The sequence below is a fragment of the Callospermophilus lateralis genome, chromosome X (genome assembly GCF_048772815.1).
Source record: "Callospermophilus lateralis isolate mCalLat2 chromosome X, mCalLat2.hap1, whole genome shotgun sequence".
NCBI lineage: Eukaryota > Metazoa > Chordata > Mammalia > Rodentia > Sciuridae > Callospermophilus > Callospermophilus lateralis.
Window position 1 is genome coordinate 41,908,942 of NC_135325.1, and position 5,429 is coordinate 41,914,370.

Consider the following 5,429-nt stretch of genomic DNA (forward strand, 5'->3'; position numbering starts at 1 on the left):
AATAATTCTGTTCAGGATAATGTAAATTGTTCAAAAAATTGTTTTCTTAGTGCCTGTTGGAATGTTACATGATTTTTTTCTTAGCATCATTGCCAGAATTCCTATCTTCATCCCAGTGCCGGTGAAGACAAAGATAAATCCAAACTACAGCTTCCTTGATAGTTATCACAACAAACTGTATAAACTCATGCATCAATGAGTAATAACTCAACAAGTAATGCTCAATCAAGGAGTTGATTTACTTTGGGAGGAAATGGACACATTGACAGATTCCTCTGCTTTGAACTGCTTGCAGAACTTGTCTGTACTATGTATCACTTGTATGCATTGTGAACTATCTATTGGTGCAGCGAATTGTGGTAGTGCTGGAGTATTTTCGCTCATGGTGTCACCGGTGGTACAATTTTTCAAAGGAGCCGTCAATTGGCTTAGTGTCATGGCATTTTGCATCCTCCTCCCTTCTATTAGTGATGGTCTAAAATTTGGGGGCCAACAGAGGTGAGGCAAAGAACCTCACCCCCCCACACTGGTGCAAAGGCCTATCCACAAGTATGGCTGTATGCTGGACCAGTAGTCAGTGACGGGCATGACCAGTTGCAATGGTACCAACCTAAGACAGGAGGCTGATGCCTAGAGGTCAGTTCATCCGATGACGGGTAAGGACCATATGTTGAATTCGACTGCCTAACAGGCACAGTCCCTAAGCCACATTGCTTGTTGTTTAATTAAACAGAAGGGGGGAGATGCTGAGAGCCAGCGGAGTCTGTATGGCCCCTGGCATTTTGCCAACAGTATTGATTGACAGGCGAGGCATTACTATCCGCCTCTGCCGCTACTTTTGAGTTTTCCCACTACTTTCGAGCTCTCCTGGGGATTTCCAGGGATTCCCCAAGAGTTCCCATTGGTTGGAGAAGTGCAGGAGGAGAGTTTTCCGGAGGTGATATTTCCTGCTGCCGGGTTCCTGGACGAGCAGCGTGGCATTCGGGAGATTTCCCCAGGAGCGTGTGTGAGGTTTTTTCTTGCAGTTAAAAAATAAAGTTTGTTCCTGCTTCAGTGGCTCGTGATTTGTGCCCAGCCAGACTGCAGCAGTTGTTGTTGTTTGGTAATAACAATCTAACTATGGAAAGATGATATCACATTATAATTTTGATTCACATTTATCTGATGGCTAATGATATTGTCTATTTTATTAACTCTATTTTTACAGAAAATATTCTTGTGTTTTCTTTCTTACCTAAATCTCAGGAACCTGTAAAATTTGTGGATCTCCTTGGTGACCATGGAAAACCAATTAATCCTCTTTGGGAATTGATCAAATGGTGCTTGGGTCTTTCAGTATACACTATTCCTTCCATTGGTATGTAAATCATCTTCTTTGTTTTACTTGTTTGATATATAAAGGGAAGAGAAGATCATTCTACCAAAAATATCCTAATGAGAACCACTCCCAATATTTGAGGAAAGATGCAACATATGGATAACTTATCCACACTCACCATATTCTAGTTTATCATTATGTACCAAAAACAGTCCTGTGTGTTATATGCCATTCATTTGCTGCATATTTATTCTGATGACCATTTTACTGGATTAGAAACCATACATAATGCATAAGCCTACATCACTACCAAGTTAAGTAGTGCTCTTCAAACACTTGTATAACAATTTCTAAATCTGGTGAGAATTTTCTGTATTTTGGATTTCAATATTAAATGTAAAATTTGTACAATATATTTGACCCTAGAAATAATCCCACTCAATGATATTTTGATGAATCAACTTATAAAATGGTAATCACTGCTCTTGTACAATAAGTACAGTTCAAAAGCTCACCAAATTAGCATGGTTAATGCACACTTGTTGAACAATTGATGACTGCTCTTATTGTAAAAAAATGTACATTGAGTACCAAATGTGTACTTCTGGCATGACATATATGCCATCCCTCTAAATATTCAAGGGAGTTGGATATTGCAGATATGCTCATTCTTTATATTGAGAAAAATGAAGTGAAATTGTTTGAATTACATCAAGCTGACATTTAATTATAACTTTTTCAAAGAGTAGCTTGCTTTATTCTCATTAAGTTATTTATACTGTCATTTTTTATTGTTTTACTCTACAAAATAAGATTAATAAAATTATGTGCTATCTTTGTAATTGAGTAGGTTAAGTGAAATGCTTTTCATTTCATGTGTTCCCAGTTAAATAACATGGTGTACACAAAGCATCTGAGATATACCCAATTCTGAAGGTACTAGAAATTTCTCATTTATTATGGAAGTTGGAAACATGGATCTGAGAACCTAGTAAATATTGAATAAATAGAAACTCTTCATTATTTTTATAATCACATAGTTCTACTTTTGAAGTCCCTATTACCAGAAAGTTTTCTATTGTGCCTTAAATGGCTATGTTATTTTGATAGAAACAGAAGAAATTTTAATAAAAAATCATTTAAAGTACATATTCAAATATTATTTGACAGAGTTACGTTTTTTTCCAAAAAATCTTAATGGCATGGTAGTCACTAATATTCTCTTCCTTATATGTAGCCATGACAATTCATTTGAGGGAAAGTGGTATACTGACATCAAGTATTTAAATAAATCTTGAATTGTCTTAGGCTAGCTTAATCGAAACAAAAATAAATCATGTTTTCTCTCCCCAAATAATGTAAAGGGACCTTTGCATTGGAGACATATCCAGGCTATTATTTGTCATGAAAGAAAATAAAAGCAAAGCAAAATGGAAGCAACAGTGAATTTTTCATAACTTACTCTAGTATTATAACAAGAGACAAAACCTTCAAATGTGGGGGTCTTCTCACTGTTCTGGGATCTCTGAACAGATGTTTTCAACAGTTTGTGGACTACAATGATAAGATAGGATGAGAGAGGGGAGCTCCAGGTAGAAAGCTTCTGAGTAATGTATCAGAATGGGTAAAAGTGTCATCAAGGTTTCTCCCTCCTCCCCAGGGCTGGCAAGTCCTGAAGTAGGACTATGTCAAAGACCTCATGCAAATAGATCAAAAAATTCATGTGCCTTTGCTTAGTAATACAAACATGTGTAAGACTATGACTTGCCAAAGGAGTCTGAGACTGACTGATACATCTTTTACATAATGAAGTGCATTAATTTTGCACCATGTCTGGTGAAGCTTGCCAGATAAAGCCTTTGTAATTGTTTATGGTTTGGCCTGAAAATCATACATATCATTTTGCACTGGAGCTAGGCTACAGTAAAACTATCATACACTATATACGATTTTTTTCATAAAGATGAACAATACATCAAGATTTATAATAAGTTATTTGGAAACACACCAGTGGTGTAATAACAGAGGAATAGGAAATCAATTATCTTTAATGAATATGATGGAATTGTTTTTAGTCATTTAAAGCCAAGTTTATAAAAGTGTATAAATACCACAGGTGTTTTTGTATGTTATAATGGTGATTAGAAGAAGTAAAACTTTTCACATATAGTATGAACTGTATTATAAGATTTAACAGAGAATCTTCCTGCCGTTGTTCAGATCTTGCTGCTCCATCCTCCCGGGCATGTTCCTTCTTTCAGCTTGTGACTAGCACAGAAAATGAATTACATATTTCCTTGTCCCAAGCATACATTGAGGCAAGCAAAAATAAACTAAAATAAATTCTAGCCATGAGGGAAATCGTGCACATCCAGGCCGGTCAGTGTGGCAACCAGATCAGGGCCAAGTTCTGGGAGGTGATCAGTGATGAACATGGCATCGACCCCACCAGTACGTACCATGGGGAATGTGACCTGCAGCTGGACCGCATCGCCGTGTATTACAATGAAGCCACAGGTGGCAAATATGTTCCTCGTGCTATCCTGGTGGATCTAGAACCTGGGACTATGGACTCTGTTCGCTCAGGTCCTTTTAGCTAGATCTTCAGACCAGACAACTTTGTTTTTGGTCAGTCTGGGGCAGGTAATAACTGGGCCAAGGGTCACTATACAGAAGGGGCTGAGCTGGTTGACTCAGTCCTGGCTGTGGTGCAGAAGGAGGCAGAGAGCTATGACTGCCTGCAGGGATTCCAGCTGACCCACTCTCTGGGAGGGAGCACAGGCTCCGGAATGGGCAGGCACCCTGCTCATTAGCAAGATCTGGGAAGAGTATCCTGACCACATCATGAACACCTTCAGTGTAGTACCCTCACCCAAAGTGTCCGATACTGTGGTTAAGCCCCACAATGCCACCCTCTCCGTCCATCAGTTGGTAGAGAACACTGATGAGACCTACTGCATTGACAACGAGGCCCTTTATGACATCTGCTTCCATACCCTCAAACTGAACACACCAACCTACGGAGACCTGAACCACCTCTTCTCAGCCACCATGAGTGGTGTCACCACCTGCCTCCGCTTCCCTGGCCAGCTCAATGCTGACCTCCACAAGTTGGCAGTCAGCATGGTGCCCTTCCCACGTCTCCACTTCTTCATGCCTGGCTTTGCCCCTCTTACCAGCTGGGGAAGTCAGCAGTATCGGGCCCTCACTGTGCCTGAACTCACCCAGCAGGTCTTTGATGTGAAGAATATGATGGCTGCCTGTGACCCTCGCCATAGTTGGTACCTCACCATGGCTGCAGTCTTCCGTGGACAGATGTCCATGAAGGAGGCAGATGAGCAGATGCTGAATGTGCAGAACAAGAATAGCAGCTACTTCGTAGAATGGATCCCCAACAATGTCAAGACAGCTGTCTGTGACATCCCACCTCGTGGTCTCAACATGGCAGTTACCTTCATTGGCAACAGCACACCCATCCAGGAGCTCTTCAAGCGCATCACTGCCATGTTCCGCCGAAAGGCCTTCCTCCACTGGTACACATGTGAGGGTATGGACGAGATGGAGTTCTCCAAGGCTGAGAGCAACATGAATGACCCTGTCTCCGAGTACCAGCAGCACCAGGATACCACTGCAGAAGAGGAAGAGAATTTTGGTGAGGAGGCTGAAGAGGAAGCCTAAGGCGGCTCCCCCATCACCTCAGGCTTCTCAGTTCCCCAGCCTTCCACTGCCCCTTTCTTCAGAATTTGTGTTAACTGCCTTTTTTTACTTTTTTTTTCTTTTGGGAGGCATGCAGAACAGTGCCTGACCCATATTAGGTTCTCAATAAATATTTGTTTCTTGAATGTCTCCTCTTTTCACTCTGGCAAACTTAAATTTCTTCCATGCTGGATTACCCTGCATTTCTTTCTGGTACCTATTTTTCACATCTGTCCATTTAATATCTTCTGTTTCCAAAATGATTCTCCCAAGAAGCTGGTTCTTGTCCAGATCCCATTTAGAACTAGTCAGGTGCTTTTAGTAGCCACCATCCTAAGGCAAAATAGTATGAGGTAGAAGGTAACAGCAGGTAGAAATCACTTGTGATGAGGATGGGATTTTTCATTTTAGGACA

The 5,429-nt window shown here is 40.6% G+C and overlaps 1 pseudogene; it reads left to right on the forward strand.

Annotated features, from left to right (window-relative positions):
- The first annotated feature begins 3,669 nt into the window (after positions 1-3,669).
- Positions 3,670-4,996, forward strand: LOC143638980 (tubulin beta chain pseudogene; annotated as a pseudogene).
- Positions 4,997-5,429: the final 433 nt, after the last annotated feature.